This window comes from Lissotriton vulgaris, chromosome 2_1 (genome assembly GCF_964263255.1).
Source record: "Lissotriton vulgaris chromosome 2_1, aLisVul1.2, whole genome shotgun sequence".
Classification (NCBI taxonomy): Eukaryota; Metazoa; Chordata; class Amphibia; order Caudata; family Salamandridae; genus Lissotriton; species Lissotriton vulgaris.
Window position 1 is genome coordinate 420,535,266 of NC_141687.1, and position 21,892 is coordinate 420,557,157.

Consider the following 21,892-nt stretch of genomic DNA (forward strand, 5'->3'; position numbering starts at 1 on the left):
TGATTAGATGTACAATGATGAATCCCGCCACATTATTACCAGATCCATGTTGTGAAGAAGTGAAGGATGAAGTGGATCATGATTGTTTGGATGTGACTGAGATGTGTACAAAATCCCGCCTGATATAAAGGAACAGCCCCTGAAAGAGGCAGACCATTAACTATTTGTTGATGGCTTCTGCATGAGAACAGGGGGAGGAGGACTCAGTGCAGCGTATGCTGTATGTAAGGTATCCGGGGTTATTGAAGCATCCTGTTTACCGGGAGTACAAGTAACCGAACTGGTGGCCTTAACAAGGCATGCAAAATTGGAACAAATTAGAGAATAACCAAATTTACCGATAATCAATATGGTTTCGGGGTTGTGCACGACTTCGGCTAGCTCTGGATGCAGAGGGGATTTCTGACTTCTTCAGGATATCCTATAAGAAATGGCAAAAATGAAAAAAAAATGTTGGAAGCAATACAATTGCCAGAAGAGATAGCAGTTGTCAAGTGTGCTGCCCAAGAGTCAGGAAATGGCTATGTGGCCGTAGGTAACAGTTACACTGACCAAATTGCTCACTATTGTGCAAGAAATAACATGGCATTAAACAGGAAAATTGAAACAAGTGAAATCAGTTGCCAACTTATGTTTTTCTCAACTCTAGAGACATGGGATAAGGTTAGACAATTGCAGGATGAAGTTGAGTTAAGCGAAAAGCATATCTGGATAAGATCAGGTTGTGAGGGCGAACATCCTTTACAACGCGGTAATGACAACGCAGTGCCATTACAACGCGGGTTTCACAAAGCAAGTCGTTACCACGACTTGCGTTGGAGGGCGCTCTAGGCTAGGGAATAGTGGATGTATTATTCCAGCACCTTCCCTACTGTACGTAGGCTGGTGTTGGATTAGTAAATTTTACTATTCCTAAATCCAGCACCCTACAGCACAAGTCGTGGTAACCACTTGCGTTGTAAAACCTGCGTTGTGATGGTCTGCGTTGTTTTATACCGTGTTGTACTGTCATACATCCGGTTGTGAGAGAAGGACAGAAGATGATGTATGAGTATACACGGATGGCAGACCAGTCATGCCAGACTCACACATGTTGGTAGGGATGCCATGATCAGACTATTCAGACGGAATTGGTACAATCCAAAGTTTAGGGTAGTTGCAGAGATTCTTTGCCAAAAATGCTTAATTTGTCAGCAGCAAAATCCAGGCAGGAAGACAGTGGGCAGTTGGGGAAAAATTTGAAAGGCATAAGGATCATTCACGAGATTACAGCTTGACTTCATAGAGTTGCCTCTGAGCAACGGAATGAAGTATGTCCTTGTCATAGTGTGCTTGTTTTTACAATGGGTGGAAGCATACCCCACAAGAAGAAATTATAGACTTACAGTTGCTAAAAAAACTGTTGAGGGAGTTCATACCTCTTTTTGGTTTTCCAGTCACTTTGGAATCAGATAGAGGACCTCATTTTAATAATGAAATAATTTGTCTAATCTGTGAAGCATTCAAAATTGAACAAAAACTGCACTGTTCATACCGCCCAGAGGCTTCTGGAGTGGTTGAGCAATTAAATGGCACAAACAAGTCAAGGTTAGGGAAAGTGTGTGCAACAGCATCAATGAAATGTCCAGATGCATTGACTCTTGTGTTGATTGGACCCCAAAGTATTCCTGACAGAAAAACAGGATTGAGTCCACATGAAGTTCTCATGAGAAGGGTAATGAGACAAGCATTTATTCCTGGATATATATTGATGAATATAACTGTTTTTTTAAAACAAACTTTATTGTCTTTTAAATGTTGTGCAGTAGAGCTGCTGACCAGCACAAGTAAATACAAAATAAGATCATTCTGATGCATCCTATTACATATCTTGCATGATCCCATAGTCATGAGTTTTAATTTTATCAATCGCATTCTCAGTCTCATAAAGATTCTGCAAACATTCATGAAGGCTCCCCCTCCCCATCCCCTCCCGCCCGAACCGCTGTCTCCCTACTACATCAATTGAGCACAGATAGGCGCCTCCCCTGTACTTGAGATGTGTGTGATGGTGCTTCGCCGGAGTCTCCTTGCCGTATCCCTGTCCTCTCCTGTGTAGTTCTATTATATGTGCCTATCGCTCGGGGTCTGTAGTGCTGTTCTGTCCTAACCTGGCTCCTGGGGGTTCTCTATTTGTGGTGGTCTCTCTGGGGTGGAAGCTTCAAATGCTCTGTCATCTCTCTTTAGGTCTTCCATCAACCCTTCCCACGCCCATGCTTGTTCCAGCTTGCCCACCCCCTGTCTCGCATTCCTAAGCAGGACCCTGCCCTCGCACACAGCCTATTTCACCAGCTCTCGCTTCCATCTGTGCACATTGGGGCCCGTTTTTTCCAGCTACTAGTAATTTCACGTTTCACGAGTATAATGGCAAGGTTTTGGAACCTGTCTGTGGTTCTGGTTTTGGCCGTATGGGGGAACAGGTTGAGCACTACGTAGGCTGGTATGCAGGGGACCACCCTTTCCGTTATTCTAGCTGTCTCCCGTGTAATATCCTGCCAGTACTGTGTTAAGGAGGTGCAACTCCACGTCATGTGAATAAAAGTCGCTCCTACTGTATTACATCTCGGGCATCTAGTGTCTGCGCCATCGAAATAGCGATTAATATGCTCTGGGGTTAGATATCCTTGGTGTAGTATATAGAAACGAATCAATCGAAAGCCAGCGATTTGAGATACTTTGGTGGTCCGTTCTAAAATATTGTCCCAGTCCTTGTCTTCTAGCGGTCTGTCAAATGATGAATATAACTGAGTATCTGGTATTGGACTATTGCAAAGGATTGGCTGACCTAGAACGTTCTGTCTCTCACCAGGTTGGAGAAGACGCAGTTGCCTGGCTGCTAATGCAAGCGCATGATTTGAATCCTGGACACCGGGTGGTAGTGAAGGAACATGCCAGAAAGTCGTGGTTAGCACCCAGGTGGGATAAACCATGTCAAGTCATACTGGTCACTACTACAGCAGTGAAGTGTGCAGGTTTACCTAATTGGATACATGCGAGTCATACCAAAAGAGTTCCAGGCCCCACTGAAGAAGAACAACAACTGACTGAACCAGATGAGACTGCTGAAGGCTAGGAAGTCAGAGAATCTAGAGTAATAGATTCTGAAGTGATAGACAAGGAACAATCAACCACAAGTCAGGGGGAATGGATACCAGTGATTGACATACCTGAAGCTGTTATTCAAACAAGAAGAAGAACAAGATTAGAGAGACAGGAAAGTAGGGAGGATCAGATAGGTATAGAAGAACACGCTGAGGAAGAAGTGAACAGAGCTGCTCGAAACCCTGAGCAGGACCAGACAGGGAAAGGAGAACATATTCAGACAAACAGAATGATACAAAGATCTGAGCTGGGACAGACAGGAAAAAAAAGAACACGTTCAGGCAGAAGAACAAATTGTAGTAAGACCTGAACAGGACCAGTTAGGAGAAGAAGAACACGTTTGGGCTACTGAAGAAGACGACCAATTTGAACCAACACCCGAACAGGACCAGATAGAGGAAGAAGAACAGGTTCAGGTGGATGAAATAAGACCTAAACAGGAACAAGTAGAAAGTGATTCGGAAGAAGTAGAACGGATTGTGCCTAGACACCCTGAAAATAAAAGAACTTTAGAAAAAGACAGAGAGGTTGAAAGTGCAGTTCAGATTAAAAGGGTCAGAAAAGGTGACAACTTGACAGGTAGAGTGAAAAGATTGAGATACTATCTGAGAAAAACAAGAGAAAGACCAGAGCAAGTGAATGAGGTTACTAGTCAAACTCAGTCTAAACAGTTGATTGTGAAAAACACTTGAAGAAGCCCAAGACTGAGAAATTTGAACAACAAATACAAGGGCCCTGAGTGGAATTTGAAAATTTAGACTTGAGTGAAGAGTCAGAAGAAGTAGATGCTGCACCGATTGATGAGGTGAAATTGAGGCCACCTTGAAAAAAAACAAGAGTTTGAACTTACAAGTGAAGAAAGGAAAAGAAGAGATTTCTTCTTAGACCAAAATGGCTAAAATTGAAGTCACTGAGCGACCAAAACGAAGTTTGTAAACGCAGGTGCGGTAGAGCTTTCATATGTACTATTTTGTTAGTGATCTCAGTATGGCTAATTCTAACAGTAGCAGTTCCATACTTTATGATAACAAATAAGAAGAATGATACAGATACTAATGGAAAAGCAGATACAGTAAAAGGAAATAGAGTAGAATTAGAAGCACCAGATGAGACAGATTTTTATCACATAGTATTAGATAATGATACATTTTTAAATATTTTCACAAAATTATTATTTCAGTATGTAGATACAGTGGAGGTTAGTGATTGTTACGTTTGTATGAAATTACCAGCTTCAGTTTCAGAGGGAGTTACAAACCATCATTAACCTTTAACATATGGTATTTCATGTAGTATACTAGCAAGTCTGTTTTATAGAACAGGAAAACTTCAGTATTATTATTCAAAGTTAGGTGTAGTATTTTCAGAACTTCCTATTCGAAAGAATACGAATCGCATACTTAGTAGTCCAGATGCACAGTTTATGGGTGAATATTTCCTAATAATGAAGTCAATAGATATAGTAAAGGCACACAAGAGTAACTTAACATGTACATTACGTGAAGAAGAGAACGTGTTTTTGAATTTAGTTGAAGCAAGGAGACAGGGTTTTAGAAAGAAAGCTGCTGAACAGAAAACCCATGTACCTTCATGGACGGAGAAAGAGGGAATTTATACAGCTGGCAAAGCTCATGCTGCGATGTCCCTAAACTTTGTGAAGAAAGGGAAAACCTGCCTCCATAGATTAAAGACAGACTATAATAACGTATTTATTGGTTCCAGTGAATGTAAACATAACTTCCTAATTTTGGGAGGTTGGGGACTAAAAGGGGGAATTGATCCAGTATTTTCTGTTGTTTACTACTTGTGTGGGAATAATCCTTACGATAAGTTGCCTGCAAGGTGGTACGGAAGCTGTTATTTTGGGATTGTATTTCCGAAGATATATCATGTAAAAAGAATCACTGAAAGCAATGAAGACATTAACTGACTTACACGGAGAAAGAGAGCTAGTTTCTCAGAAATAGTAGGTGACATATTTGGTGCTTTGATACCTTCAGTGGGAGTCATTCTGAATTCACACAGAATTTGTCAATTGTCAACAGTAGTTGTTCGTCTCTTGACTGATACTGCTGGGGTTTTCTTGATGATTAATACGGAGATGGTTGCGATTAGGTCTATGATTTTACAAAATCGACTTGCGCTTGATATCGTATTGGTAAAAGATGGCAGAGTCTGTAAGATACTGAAAGTGCAACATTGTTGCACTTACATACCTGATAAAAGTAAGTAAATCAGAGGGTATATTAAGAATATTACAAAACTTCATGAAGATTTGAAACCACCTGAGGTTTCCAGTGTATGGGAAAGACTAACAAAGAGTATTTCTTCAATAGGGACTTGGCTTTCTGATTTAGGGAAACGTGTTTTAGGTCAAATAATTCTTCCAGTAGTTGGAATAACGATAATAGTTTTAACAATAATGATTTGGTGTAAGTGTTGCAGAAACAGTGGAAATGGAAGGAAATATGAAGTTAATGGGAAAGAAAAGAAAGAGAGAATACAATGAAATACAGATGGAAGAGATGAAAGGAAGAAGATGAGAGATTTAGAAAATAAAGACGAGAATGAAAATGAGAAATACTGAAAGTTGGCATCTGGTTAGGGATGGGTAATTTTGTGATGGCTCAAAAATACCATCAGAGAGGGGATTGATGGCGCAAGGACGAGTAGAAAAGAGACCTCCTCGTAAGCAATCTGCTTGTTTAACTCACTAAAATGTTATTAATTACGTTTTGTGTAAAACTAATGTGCACCACATGAACACGCTGGTTAGTAAAGTTTGCCTATGTGTTTGCTAACACTGATAACATGAACGGAGGACTAAATAGCTTTTAAGGGGGAAATCTTTACTGCGCATGCTTCAACTGCATCTACGCAATGTGAAGAAATAACGCCTGGAGGGAAATTCTTGCACATGAGCAGAAGGCGCTAAAATTGAGTCTTAAAGACTCATGTGCATGGCACCTGCTTAGCTGAAGCGAGGACACGCTATTTTACTAATGCTAATGAGAGGAAAAGTTAAAAAGTATAGAGGAATAAAGTAAAGATGGGTGGTATACAGTGAAACCATTTATTTGTTAAAGTAACATTTATCTTTTCTGACTTTATTACTAGTGCGCATATGGGCCTCTCGTGTATAACTGAAGTAAGCTGAACCATGTGATAACTGCGCATGATTACTGAGAGTCAACCCGGAAGGATGACATAGAGGTTGGAAGAAGGACAAGGTCGCAGAGTGTTCCAGCCTGAGAACAGGCGTTGAAAAGTTCAAATTAATGGATCTACATGTTTTTAACAAATGTTGCAGATTAAATGTGAATGCAGTGGGAAATAAAAGTTATGAATAAAAATTAAGGGGATGGGTTTGTGAACAATGGTCTAACCGAAAAAAGTGACATGTAAGCATGGTGTGATGATCTTCCCCTCTTGCCTGACCAATTAGATTTCGATTTTGTAAGATATTGAAACTTTGGTGGGTGGAGCATCCAGAATGAAAGGTATAATTAAGGTAACTTTAGTTAGTTAGTTTGCACGAATTGTTGAATGCTGCGGAGGGGAGATGCTGTCGGTGTAGTGAGTGATGCTGAGGGAGGTGCTGTGAGATGTTGAAGAAGAAGCCGAATGCAGAACTTCCTATCCTAATTTAATTGGGGTTAGATAAGAAGATCGCTGTCGAATCTCGAGGAGGAAGAGAGTTCAGAGAGGGGTGCGGCGAAATCGTCGGTTCTAGAGAGGTCGACTATCCTGTCCTGAATCCTGTCCTGAAGTCTTTGTCTCCTGAACTATCCTGGGGAATCCTTACCAGCCCTTTAGCCAGGGAGTTGGTCTTCTTACCATTCTTGGTAAATATAATTTTGTATATTTGGAGATGCCCTTTTCTCTCTATCCTCTCCCATTCTGAGCATTAAGTCATTACAAGAGTTCGAAGTATGTGTTTGATGATTAATTGAATTTTCTCTCCTAAGAATGAGGGTGTCTGTACTGTGATTTTGAAGTGGTTCACATGCATTTATTTAGATAAAGACTTAAAACTTTCATGAGTTTGTGGGTATTTACTTCAAAGTATAGAAAAGTTAGAGTTATGTTCATTATCACCATCAATTAGTTCAACTAATGGTCCACCGACCAGAGGAAAGAACTTTTTGATCAGTGAAAGGTTAGTTAAGAATAAGGAATAACTCATCTTGGTATTGTGATCTCATTTAAACTTTGACTTTATCGGTTTACTCATTTGTAGTGTGTTGTTCATGGGCCCAAGTGAGTATAGGGTAGTAGAGTGTCTGTTGTTGGAACGCCACTGGATCAAACCCATGCATCACAGTTTGAGATTCTGGTAATCTCTGGCCTATAAAATAAGTACTAATTTAGAGGTGGTAATAATGGCATTTAAAAATCTAAGCAAATCGCTATGGATAAAAGTGCTATAAAGAGAAAATCTTATTATTAAGTTTGAGTTATTCCCTTCACCTGGAAAGTGTAATGATTTTGCTCCTGGAAGTATTTCTTTGTAATTGGAGCACAAAGGCGACAATCCATTTGCACGATATACATACGTTGTGGAGGTAGAAAAGACAACCATCAAATGCTAAATAGTAGGTAGTTCCTTTTTCAAAGAATTAAGGACCTGGTTTAGAGTTTAGTGGTCATTGCGTCCCCCTTATTACAGGTGCGTTATATCATAGATCACTTATAGTAAGGCGGACAAGATATGTACTAGTAAGAAGGTGAATGGTTGTGATGGAGTACCCAGCTGCCACATTCCAAATTAGGCCCTTAGTCTGAAAAAGACTCCACCTCCTTCTAGGATCTTCTCAGAGACAACAAAAGCAAACAAGGGAATCAAAATGAAATCTGTGCGGCCGCATTGGAATTCCATGCATGAACATACACTAATGGTACGGCAGTGGAGGCTCAATGTTGCATGACTCCTTGGCTGCAAATAGGAGGACCCATCCCCTCCTCCATACGCTGGCTGATGTAGAGGGGGCAGGATCATCCATATAACAGGGAGAGACACAGGGCCTTCGAAAGGAAGATGGCAGCCGGTGGGGTTTGCTTTGATCCTGCACTTTTCAATGCCCCATTATGCAAATGTATTTCTATATCTCATAAGCAGACTTTATCTTCTTTGTTGCCATATTCACGACGAGGAAGGCATTGACAGTCGCCAGTAGTTTGCCCCACCTGCTGAGCTGCCTCCAAATGTTTCTATTGTTGACAAGGTCTCCTTGCATCTGGAAATTAATATTTGGCCAAGCATGAAGTTTGTGACCCAGGCCCTTCAAAATATTCTCACAGTTCTGGTGGTACATGGTTCACTTATCCACACGCATCACTTTTGCCTTGAGGCAGCGGGAACATATTAATATTCCATGCACTCCAGACAGATCCCACAATTGACACCACAGTAAGCTAAACTAATGCTATCAATCTTAGGTCTGCCTAAGATATGGAGGGATATGAGGCAGGTGTCTTCAACGGAGGGTACCGGATCGATGTAGATTTCCAGGATATCCACATTAGGTAAATGTCGAAAGATTGAATCCAAATGCAATACAGCTGCATAATCAGTAAATAAGATGAAAAACATGCTATTATTCTTGATACTCGTGCTTTAGACTTCTGGGCTCAGCAGTGGCTGCAAAACAAATCTAACTATCGAAGGATGCCATTCAACCCCTGTGAGATTTCACACTGCCCGGATGGAATGTGAAAACGCTGCAGTTCAGACACAGCGAAAGACAGACAGACATTTCCCTGTGTTGTAAAATAATGATCAGTTGTGTTTATTCACTGAGGTGTCTCCTATTGAGATGCCAAAACTGACACCGCCTCGACATGTCTTCTGGCTGAAATTCCTCTGCCTAAATCCTGCTAAACTGATGTTATGTGACTGGTGTCTTGCCGCTAATTCTCTTTAGCTTTGTGCACGGGTGAGGAATGAAAACAGATTAATGCTGAGTGAGAAAGCGCGTGCAAAGCTAGCGCTTCAGTTAAAGGTCTTGAACAGGAAATTATAAAATACAATGCTTAGATTTCTGGAAGTTGTTTCACGTTCTTGGAAGTCTGAGTGCACGAATGCATAATAGTTTGTGGATCAATAACTTCTGTGGTCAAAATATTGGCAGGCAATGCAACAATAGAAGTCTAAGGTGTTGGGTGAAGTTGTCCTGCAACATGATTTACCATTAGGAGAGCAAATATTAGAGTAGAGCTAATTGTATAATAAGAATCGAGTTTAATCAGTGAGTGGAGGGAGGGACATAGAGAGATATGGACAGATAATACAACTGGATGCCAACCAGGTAAGAATAACTCGAAGATTTCAAAACTGGAAGTCCTTCTATAACCTACCCCAGCCTGCACCTGTCATGTTTGTTAATAATCAGTGAATATATCAATGCTTTAGCAGCGCAGAAAGGGATGAGGTCAGTATCGACATATATTCTTGATCTCACATCTACCTGCGATAGGGAAGGCTATAGGGAGGACTTGAAGACTATTCCTAGGTTTCTGGTTGATGAGGCATTTGTGAGCTTGTCTGGTGAGCAGCAGACAGAGCTAGGAGTGGGGGAGTTCTAGCAAGTATAGACCTCGGTTTCAGCAAAGTTCAACATGAAGGAGCACAAATCCATCCACTGATGAATGGCCGCAAGGCAGCATTATATCCAATATTATAGTTTGGGAGAAAAGTTTAGGAAGGCGAAGAAAATATAGGTGGCATCCGCATTTAAATGGTGGGAGAATCCAAACAAGAACAATATAGAGAGGCTTGGGGGATGTTTATTGGGAATGGTGTGGGTTTGGTTCTGATGGATTCTCAGTCCACAGTGAAAGAATGGTATGTAGTAGAAAGAGAACTAGCGGAGCTGTGAGTAGAGCCTGTACTGCCAATGGATGAAAGGGTGGTTAATAAGGTAATGCGTTTGAGAGTGTCAAAAGCGCTGAGAAATCCAAAAGTATGAGGATGAATGAGATTTGGTTCTGGATGCAGAGGTGATGAGTTAGTTATGGGTGTGAGAGCAGTTTCAGTGGAGTGGAGGGCATGGAATCAGATTGTAGGGGGTTGTTGGCATTGAGTTAGACAGTGTGACGATTAAAGATTTTGGAGAAGCAAAGAGACTGGATTGTAGGTAGAATGAGAGGTAGGGTCAGTTGTGGGTTTCAGTAGTAAAGGTAAGATCCCTGCTGTTGTAAAGCAAGGCATATAGATATCAAATTGTAGTTAATAGTTAAGTAGGGAAGGTAGGCAGAGTAGTACTTTAGTGGTGAGACCATGTTGTTTTACTGTTTTTGGAATAAAGAGGCCAGATGGGGTGCATTAAGGGTTATCAGATCGAATATGGGAAATTATTCCGTTTGGGATGTGAGTGTGAAATAAGCAGATATAGCTGTGAACCTTTAGGGCATGGCAGGGATTTAGGAGGGTGGAGGCGGAGAACTAAGTGCTTGCCTAGTAATTGGGATTTCTGAACAGAAACAGTTAAGTGAGAGACAGTTGCACGGGGAGGACCAAGAGGTTATTTTGGATCCAGGTGTTTGAGTGAGGCTGAAGAGAAGTTATGATGGTTTCAAAATATACAGATTTAACGTGGTCAAATGATAAGGGAAGTTTGCCAAGATATTATTTGTCAGCATGAATGTTTTCGCTAATCCTGTTCTTGTACCATTAATGGAAGAAAATAGTTATAATTGTTTGGATGGAACGGATGATGTGTGATGTGGTCCATGATTGAGGCCTTGATGTTTTTGGAGAGAATGTGCACAAAGAGTAGTTAAAGCATGAAGGAGGGTCTAATCAATTTTTGTGAGTGATGTATTTTGTAGTAATGGATGAAGGCTGTTGTACATTGTGTCAAAGAAAGCAGGGATTACAGTGGTAGAGTATTTTCTTTAGGGAAGAAGGCAAGGGGTTAGCAATGTGGGGTTGGGTCAGAGGGAATAGTGAATGATAAGAGAATGAGAGCATGATGAGAGAGAGATGGATTAATAATGTGCATGTGAGTGTGTGCTAGAGATCAATATCAATTCTAATGGTTTGCTTTGCTTACGTGTAGGTGTTGCATGGGAGTTGAGTAGGGACTGGTTAGACAAGAAGCTGCACCAATACGGTGTGCCACAGCTGATTGCTAAGGATGGTGATTCCAAGTTCTAGTCCATGCCTTTGAAGAAAGAACCCGATCTGCCTGGAGGCCAGTAGAGCGTTAGGACATCCACTGTGGAAGGGGCAATAATTGGCGTTAGATGGCATTCAAAATAGGGTGAAGGACAAATAGTTGTTATGACATAGGCAGCTTTGTGTGGTTTATTGTGGTGAATGCCTCCTCCACCATCTTCCCTCTGTTGCTGAGTTATGTGGTAAAGAGCGGCATTTTCCGTGTGGAGAGAACAGGCCTGGCAATGTCTTTGGGCTCAATTCAGGTTTCAGTGACAGCAGTGAAATGAAGTGGTCATGATGAATGTTGCAGATTGACAAGGTATTCCAATGGGTAACAGATATTCTGGAGTATTTGAAAGGATACAGCTCAGTGAGTTCAGATGTTAGTTTGATATTTAGTCTAGGACGGAGGTAAGGTGAGATGATTCTTGCTGACTGCATGGTGATGGTGGTAGGTATGGAAAGTTGGAGAGGTACACAGCGCAGGAGTGTAGTTATGTTATGTTAAAAGGATTTATACAGCGCATGCCTGCCCCAGCAACGGGGTGTCCCATCGCTACCCAGGTACAAGTTGCAGGAAGACAAGCAAAGGGAGAGAGGTTAAGCTGGGAATAACCAGGTTTTTATGGCCTTTCGGAAAGCGAGATGGTTCTAAATACCTCTAATGGATACAGGAAGAGAGTTCTAGAGTCCAGACGTCAACGCCTTAAAAGAACGGCTTCCGGCTCTTGCTTGTAGGACTCGGGGGTACAGGCTAAAAACTGATTGGCTGAACGCAATGTATGTCACAGTAAGTACAGTGCTAGTATATATGCTAGGAAAGGGCCTTGTGTTTGGTCCGAATTTTGTGAGCAAAGCACAATGTCTTAAATTGAGTTATTTTATCAACAGGCAGTCAGTGTAGCTTAGGTAAAAGCTTTGACACTGAGCAAGATTTATGAAGAGCAAACAGAGTGCGTGCTGCAGCGTTTTGTACCCTTTCAAGGTGCTGAATCCCAGATTTATTAACATCTTGCTAAAGGGAATTACTGGAGTCCACCCTGGATAAAATCGTGGCTTGGATAATAGTCTGGCGAGTTTGTGAGTCAAAGAAACCTAGAAGGGGCTTTAATCCTTGCAAAAGCCCAAAACAAGTCCCGCAACCGCTTTTGTTTGGGTTTCGAAGGATAGCCCACTGTCAATCCATATTCCCAAATTTTTCACTGCCTCCTTAGGCAGGGGTGCGGGCTGCAGCTCATCTGGCCACCATTGCTCCGACCACAAATTACTGTCTCTCCCAAATAGTAGTATTTCAGATTTGCTGGTGTTTAACTGCAGGCAGTGTACTGTCATCCAATCAGCAATGGCCAACATGTCCTCCTTAAATTTTACAAGGGTTTGTATTTCTTGGATAAAGAGATAACCAATTGGGTGTCATCCGTGTAGGACACTAATGACAACTCTCTGCTTTTTTGCTGTCGCCACAAGGGGTTGCAGATAGATATTAAAGAGCGTCAGGCTCATTAGTGATCCCTGCGGCACTCCGCAATGGATAGCATACTCCTGCGAATAGTGGGGTGGTACAGGGACCTGGAATGTTCTACCATCCAGAAAAGATCTGAACCAGGCCAAGGCCAAACCTCCAATCCCTATCCCCTCCAACAGGCGCAATAGGATCTCATGGGATAAGGTATCAAAAGCGGCGCTTAGGTCAAGATGAATTAGGGCTGCAGAGTTTCCGTCATCCAAACTGCTTCGAATTTGCACTGTCATTGCCAACAAAATGGATTTGGTACTGTGGAGTAATCTGAAACCGTTTTGTGAGGAGTACAGTATCTCATTGAGCTCTAAACAACTATGTGAGGATGGCAATCACATGAGATTCAGTAGCTTTGGCCAGGAAAGGGAGCAAAGATATAGGGCAATCATTTTCCCGGCTTGGATGGTTCCAAAGAGGTTTTTTTTTAAATAGCGGTGTTACTTTAGCATGCTTCCATATGAGTGGTATGGATGCTGAGGTCAGGGATAGATTAATCAACTCCCTACATAGTGGTAGAATATGTTTTTTAAATTTTCGGAGTTATGTGTTAGTGATGTGTGGTAGTTGAATGTGGGGTTACTATGGAAGTAAGAAGGAGAAGAATCATCCATAAAGTGAGTGGTAGGGGCATGATTCTCTGAGTGACAGTACTAACTTAAGACAAAACCCTAAACTTACTAACATTTTGGTATTCACAGAAGGCACTTACTCATTTTGGTATTCACAGAAAGCACTTACTCATTTCGGTATTCACAGAAGTTAGGAGTCCTAACTTTACTACTCCTAAACTGAGAAAAATCCTAAATTTAGGACTTTTGGTATTCACAGAAGGCATTTAGGAGTCCTAAATTAATGAGTCCTAACTTTACTACTCCTAAACTGAGAAAAATCCTAACTTTAAGACTTTCGGTATTCACAGAAGACATTTAGGAGTCCTAAAGTTAGGAGTCCTAACTTTACTACTCCTAAACTGAGAAAAATCCTAACTTTAAGACTTTCGTATTCACAGAAGGCATTTAGGAGTCCCAAAGTTAGGACTCCAAACTTTACTACTCCTAAACTGAGAAAAATCCTAACTTTAAGACTTTGGGTATTCACAGAAGGCATTTAGGAGTCCTAAAGTTAGGACTCCTAACTTCTGTGAATACCGAAATGAGTAAGTGCCTTCTGTGAATACCAAAAGGAGTAAGTGCCTTTGTGAGTTTGTCTTAAGTTAGTTCTGTGAATCGGGCCCAGTGTAACAAACTGCAGTGCAGCAAATTACAGCGTAACCAACTGTTATGCTGCAAATTACAGAGGAGCAAATCATAGTGGAGTAAACCACAGTAGAAAAAACACAGGAACAGATTCAAGAGGAGTAAATAACAGTGGAGCAAACAAGGTGAACATTTTACAGGGAAGCAAAATTAAAAATTACACAGGAGCGACTGCAGTGGAGCAAATTACCTAGGAGCAAACATGAGTGGAACAACTTGCCGGGCATCATTAACCAGCCACTATAGCAGCTGGAACTGGGGTGGGTGTCACTTGGTTGTTGTTTGTTCATAAAATATTTAAGTTTTTTAAAAATAATACAGTTCCTTTAACTTATATTATATACCCCCTGACTCCAAAAGGCTCATAAATAAGATCTGTTTCAGTAGACAGGAGAGTGGCAGGGTTGGAAAGAAGGATTGAGGATGAATTAATTCAAAGATGGATGAATGGAGAGGAGAATGGAATGGTGGATGGAGAGATGGTAGAATGGAGAAAGGATGGATCAAGGGCTGGATGGAAGGGGAGATGGAAGGAGATGAGGATTAAGAGGTGGATGGCGAGAAGGATAGGTGAAAGAAGGATGAATGGAGAGAAGAATGAATGGATGGAGTGAAAAGGTAGAATGGTGGATGAAGGAAGGTGGGCAGATGGTTGATGGAAGTGCAGCAGGAGTGTAAGAAGGATGAATGGATGATGGATGAAAAAAGGAAGGAAGGAAATATATAGGATGGCGAGAAGGAAAGATGAATGCAAAGGGAGAGAAGAAAGTATGAATAAATGCAAAGGAAAAAAGAAGGAATAATGTATACAAGTACAGAAACCATGGAAAGAAAGAAGGAAAGCAATTTGGAAAAAGACAAAAGGGATGGAGAGAAATAAGGATGCAAAATGAATGAACGATGCAGAGAAGGACGGATTGAAATTAAGAACTTCAGATTTCCTTCTAGGAGAGAAATCTTCTCAACAACTGCCCGGTTTGCTTGCATCATTCACTTGCTCAGACCTATTTGGGAGATTCTGGCTACTCCCTTACGAGCAAGTACAGTGGAACAAAAATGGTGAACCAAATTACCTAGGTGCAAATTGCAGAAGAACAAACACAGAGGAGTAAATTATTTTCGAGCTTATTACAGAGAAGCAAAGTTCAATGGAGCAAAGTGCACTTTGTGCGTGGTGGCTAGTACCCTTTGAAAGTGGTGGGGTGAGTTAAGTGCCCCACCACTTTCCAAAAAACAAAATAAAGTACCCCCTCCGTCCAAAACTACAAAGTAAAATGCCCCTACCTCCAAAAGCCCAAAATAAATACCACCCCCTCCAAAAGTCCAAAGTAAAACAACCACTCCCTTCAAAAGCCAAAGAAAACAACCGCAATAAAATTTTAAATAAATGAGCTAAATGGTACTTATCCAGGGCTGTAGGGTTTCCTCGGTGTTCCACTTCTGAATATGCAGTCTCCTGTGGAAGTCAAGCTCCCCTAACCAATCCAGATCCTGCTCTCAAGCTATTAATCAGCATGAGAGAAGAGCTTGGATTGGACGGAGCGGGCTGGCTGGACACTCCTTCAGGCCCTGGAGGCCTGTGCTTGGTCTTCAAGAAAGAAGGCCAAAGTGACATGCGCACTTTGAAGTGTCTGGTCAGCTGCCAATCGGCAGCAGAGGACACGCCTCGGGGTTCGTGGTAGATTGGCTGCTGCAGAGAACACAACAGTAAAACATAAAATGACAATTAAATATTTTTATTGCCATTTTATTCTTTCATGTGCAGCTTACAACGGGTGGCGGGCGACGCTCTCCTGCCCTCGTGAAGAAACCACTGCTGCTTCTTGGGGGTATAACTTTAAAAGAAACTCACTGGGAGGAGCATAATGGTGATGGTGACTGAACAAGAACATTGATATGAGCTATGTGATGAGCATAACTGATTCCATATCAGTGAGATCCTGAAAAGATGTAGCTGGTTTCGTTATCTGGAGGTCACCAAAGTAAGGGTTCAGGCCTTGGGCTCGAGGCCTACTTGAACGTGCCCAAACAGAGCCGATCTCAGGTACAACAGCCTTTACTTAGCTGCAGGACGTCTGGGCAGGGTCATCCAGTAAGGGGGTGCAAAATATCATCTGAAGAGAAAGAGAAAGGGCTGCAGGCTAAGAGTTGGTAGTGGGGAGTAGAGGTGGGCTTCCTCATGGTGAATTTCCATAGGCACTGGAAAACCTATCAGTAGGCACGAATTGGTTCTCCAAATTTCAGGGGTTTGCTTCTTGAAAATGAATGACCCTAGCCACAATTTTCTAGTGGCGTTTACACTCAAGGATAGAGGGGCAATGACTGGATTTAGTATTATGTAATTATCAGGTATTCAAACCACTACAAGAACTGTGGGAGATATGATGATGAGTTACGATGAAAAAATCCAGCACGATCAGCCATAGTCAGTGGAATACACCTAAGGGGCTAGGATTAAAAATTGAAGACCCCTAAGGTTTCTCTCAGAAAGGGAAGATACAGCTTCACACAAACACAACAAAGGTTGTGGGCCCTTTTTTAGAAGGGCTCACGTCCTCCGGGCCGGCGTATGGTCGGTAGGATCTGAACAGTGCCTCTGTATCTACAGAACCACCGTGATTTGATGGTGATACCTACGCCGCCACCAATGGAGTAATACTCCAGCACTATTCACTGGAGAGAAGACTAATTGTCTGTTCACTGCGGTGCCCTAGTAGGAGCTTAGAATCGTGAGCACCTCCAGCATTACATAGGGGTCAACAACCCCCTACACTTGCACTATTTTTAGATTACACTATTACCACCTTTCTCTGCACTGGTCCTGATGAACCGCATTGGATCTTCCTCACCACGATAGCGCGAAACATGTCGACCTGATCACACCTTATGTTACACAGGGTACATTATTACCCATATTGTAACACACAACCTCCTGGTTTTTTAACATGACAGGGGAACCCATACTTCACTAATAAAATTACTGCCATTTGGTATCCCCTAGCCATTTTTACCTACCCCCCCACCTACACTGCCACTCTAAAGCAGGACCCTCTTCACATACCTGCACTCATCATACGGCTGATCTTTTAAAAGATCTCTGATAAAGTGACCCTTCGGGGGACCTGTAGGGCATTGCAGTGCCGGCCAGACGAGGAGCACCGCCCGATGATGAAGCATGACATCCTTCGGGGTGTGTGAGGGCAACAAGAGACAAAAAATGTCTCCACCCCGTCCCTTCTTGCTTCACTTGAGAGGGTCCAAAACCATACCTAGCTTTCGCTTCCTTCTCTAGGATTTCTGTCCTCTCTCTTTACTTTATCTGATTGTGGGCATGAATTTCACAGTGCGCACTCGGATGGAACAGTGATCCCCCTTATTTGGTTGTAATACTAGAATCCGTAGCACGGGCACTGAACCTTAACCAGCTCCTGGTCCTCCCCTCTTTGTTTGACTTAGTTAACAATTAACTGCCAGCGCCGAGCACCAGAAAGCACCAGCTCAAATGAAGCACTATTCTACCAGACTTGTTTGCTCGCAGGCTGAGGCAGTGCAGGCTCACTAACAGCTGTAATTATTCAGTGTCTAATCCTTTCATGATGCAGTTGTTAAACTGGCATCTCAAGTTTGTCCCCTGAGGGGGAGGTCCTTGTGGCCTCTTCCACGGGCTCTCTCCTTGAGTCATCCTCCAAGCAGGTCCTCATCAGCTAGGCGACACGTTCTGGTCCTGTTCTGATTCCACAGAGCAGTGCTGCAGAATTTCGGAATTAAATAAAGGTGTATCCTAAGTACTGGCTCTAGAAAGTCAGGGCCCGATTCACAGAACTAACTTGAGACAAAATCCTAAACTTACTACTTTTGGTATTCACAGAAGGCATTTAGTAGTAGTAAAGTTAGGATTTTGTCTTAAGTTTGACTTAAGTCTGTCTTAAGTATGTCTTAAGTCAAACTTAAGACAAAATCCTAACTTTACTACTACTAAATGCCTTCTGTGAATACCAAAAGTAGTAAGTTTAAGATTTTGTCTTAAGTTAGTTCTGTGAATCGGGCCCTCAGTACTTATTCAGAGTTGGTGGTATGGACAGGAAGCCAGGACCCACTTAAAAGGTGTGGTATACCTTTAACATCAGTAAGTCCGGCTAACCAGAGCAGGGAACACCTTTAAAGGAAGCTCCCCGGGCCTCCTACTCTGAATGAATGCGGCAGCAGCAAATGGTAATTGGGATAAAGATTGAAGAACTATTGGCCCGATATTCATTTGGGGTGGGAATACACCTGGACAGAGCAGGTTCAGGCAGTGCCCAATTCGTTAAAAAAAAGTTGCCAGGGCAAAAATATTACGCAAAAGAGCAGTGGAGCTTGCACCATCACTGCTCTTGACATGGCTGCCAAATACCAGTGCACGCACTGTTACCCATCACACCCCTACAAATGCAACAGTTTGGAACATTCCAGGTCACCCAAAGCTCCAAGGATGACATTGCTATCATTATTATTTCTAATGTGTATTTATTTGTTAAACATTCTGCTGGTGTGCTCTGTTTAACAACAAACAGTGCAGCCATGTGGCAGAATGTCAGAAAAATGTACAGGTGTTGAGAAATAAATGCCGGTGATGAGCCATGGCAAACACCGGCACAAATTAAGCACTGGCGCCATGCAGCCGAGCTTATTTCAGAAAGCAACATTTCAAACTGAGGTCTTCACTGAATGTAGATTCCAGCCAAGTATCCTGACAAAGATGAAACTTCTGCAGGCTTCTGGGTGGAGGCAGATGGGCTACTACCAGGACAGGAAAGACATATTGGTCATAAACTTTATGCAGGGATAAACCATCCTGTGTGACTTGAAGCGTGTCCTTTCCAGGCACACCACATGTAAGCAAAATAACACAACATGCACTGAAGAGAAAGTGCATGTACCCCAGTTTCTTAGGACTGAATTATTTAGTTCAGCAGACTCTTTCCAAGGGGTAGAGGAAAATGTCTTGCAAGTATGAATGATCAATTAGTTGGTTCCACTGGCAGTCATCCAATAGCCTGGTGAGTTGAGAGTAGCCACCCTGGACTGTGTGAGGTGATACACTCAGGGACCTCCCCATATTACCTGAGACTTGTTCTCTGCCGAGGAGCAATCCAAAACAAGACAGAGTACTTCCAGAGTGCTCAACAATATCGATCCCCCTGGATGAAAAGCACAGTCAGCCAAAAAAGCCAAGAAAGTGCAGGTCTGACTAACTTTAAATGATCACATGGCACAGACACTGAAAAGTGCAGCTCTTGACCAAATGTCTCTCTCCGGTCCACGCAGGCTGTAATGCAGCTTGAATGGAGAACATGCAAAGTGTGCATTACGAACCACTCATTCCCTGCTCCTCTGTCATCGGGGCAGCCCCGCCCACAAAGCTGCCAGCAGCAGGAACAAATAAACTGATAAGAACCTCGAGTTATTATCATTTTATTTTTCCTTTCTTTCACTTCTGCAAGGCAGTGGGGCGACACTCCGCCGCCTCAACGGAGGATCCGCCACTGTTGGCAAAGCCGATGGGTCTTAAAGGGGAGACCTAGTGACTTTGCCAACGCTTGTTATATTGGTGGCATATACTTGCAATAAAAAAGTAAACACTGCACCCACTTCAATTGAAAGACCTATTGGCTTTGCCTGTGCTTGTCTCAATTATTGTGGCATTCTGAAGTCTTCCTTGCCCTCCAGTTTGGGAATGGTGCGCAAAAACAAAGACAAACAGCAATATGCAGCGCAGAGCAAACTAACTATTGTTTATCGTGAACATTTTCTATTTTTGCATGCAGATAATTAGGTCTATTAATGAAAATGATAAAGATCTCTTGCCTTTCCTACCTCTCGTTAAAGGTCCGGCCAGTAAAAAGGGTTCTAGCTGCTGTCCGTGGTTGACTCAGTGTTTCGCGCGCTCCAAGTACAATCCCTTCCTTGATGCCCAGAGAGCTGTCCTTTTATTCCTGCAGCCTCCCAAATCCTGCCCCTCCCATTCCTTCCTTCACTCCTTTCCGTTCTGTGTCAGTCACTTTCTAGGATGACGAATATCTATCCGCGTGAGGTCATTTCTGCTACAACAAAGGCCATAATGAGGAACTTGGCTAAGTATGTGGAAGTGCTGTCAGGAAGAATGTTATACACTTTCCACTAATCAGGGCCAGGATGTGGTGTATTATTTAGACTGACCCCTCGTCATGTAATTAGCAGAAGGGAAAGGCGACAATCCAAATATTTTCATATGAACTATAAATGTATTTTATCCTCCTACAAATGGCAACCCCTCCTAGTTCTGCTGGGCTATGGCAGCCGAATTCAGTGCTTAATTTGTGAAAGAATGAGTGCCGGTCCCCAAAGCTCTGCTAAGAAACCTGGGTCCACCACAGCAGAATGTGGGCGCTCCGAATACCAAGGCTGGTAGTTTAAATCCACCTCATAGCTATGCCATCCACTAACAGACACCAGGGGCGGCTCTAGGTTCATGGTGGCCCTGGGCAGGGAGCGTAGGTAGGGGGCCCGGGAAGAAGGGGTACGGACGGGGCGGAGCCCCGGGAGCTCAGGAAGGGGGTCAGGGTGTTTGGAAGTGGAACAGAGCCGGAGGCCACCTAAATCCCTGCCACTGGGGCCGCCACGCAAATCTGTATACATCCTCAGAGGATTATTATATGAAGGATATATATTGGTGTAGCGGCCCCTGGGGTTTGCCGGTGCACAGCTTGCACATGCCTAAGGCCGGCCATGCAGACACTCCCTGCCTCTTTATCTCACTGGTGCAGGTTCCTGCTTTCTTCCTTCCTGATGGTTTTTCAGTTCTTCCTCTTGCTGTGTGTTTCCAATTTGTGTGTTTTACTCTCTAGGTAAATGTCTGATGAGGAAAAATAAGGGCTGGTCTCCAAAAATACGTGATGGTGTCCCCACCTACAACCACCGCTGAAACTAGGTACTAGTGGCAGTGGACAGCTGTGTTCCAAGGTTGAAGGTCTCAGAGCCATCAACCTAATCTGGGCAGTTAACGTTTCTATTCATGAGATTTCTTGCAACAACCAAAGAAGTCTGGGATTTGTCATCTTGGTTTACTTCAAATGAACCATCTGACCGTAAGTATCTCATTGTAATGGGATATACAAGGCAAGCTCAAGACTGGGAGCATCGTAGTGTGGCGCGCTTAAACTAGAGCATCAGGTAGGATGTATGGGCCTGATTTACGGTTTGACGGATGGTACCCTGTCCCTCAGAATGGTGGAGGACTTTACCTCCGCCACCTTGACCGACTACTGCCCACCAAAGGTAGAGATGCCCACTGGACCAATGGTTAACGCTGTACGATGAAAAGAACCGCCGTTATGGCTCATCCTTTCAATGTTCAAAAGATTTTGTAGAAGGCTGTGGTCGGTTTTGACTGTTGTTCACGAAACGTTTCCAATGTTTTTGTTTTTAAAAACAAACTTCCAAAGCAGGGATTTGATTCTAAAAACAAAAAACTGATGATTGCAGACTGGGAGCTTTTCGTAGGGTCATTACTGATTTTTTTCTCTCCCTTGCCGCCACGTTTTCCCTACAGAGTACTACAGAGCATTTGGCGGGAAGCAGTGTTGAATAAGAAAGACACAGTGTGATGTTCATGGAGACAAATCTGCTAGACCATAATTGTTTATTCATCAGAGAGGACATACTGTCATGTACCACCACATCCAAGCGTACTTGCTTATCTCACACCCTTCAGAGAAAAGGAAAATAGGTAGGTGTATCTTTCAGTCTTTTTAATATGGATGTGTTATCAGAAAAGCTCTGCCACATATGTCTGAA

General features: G+C 42.7%; 1 protein-coding gene across 2 annotated transcripts in view; it reads right to left on the reverse strand.

The window, feature by feature from the left end:
• Window positions 1–20,010, reverse strand: part of CMKLR2 (chemerin chemokine-like receptor 2) — a 127,818-nt gene extending 107,808 nt beyond the window's left edge. Inside the window, exons 1-2 of one of the 2 annotated variants that reach the window (XM_086955312.1) lie at window positions 19,934–20,010; window positions 339–421 (exon numbers count right to left, since the gene is read on the reverse strand). The gene's annotated coding sequence lies outside the window, so the exon portion shown is untranslated. The remainder of the gene's footprint in view (window positions 1–338; window positions 422–19,933) is intronic. The other variant, XM_086955314.1, reaches the window with a different exon arrangement.
• Window positions 20,011–21,892: the final 1,882 nt, after the last annotated feature.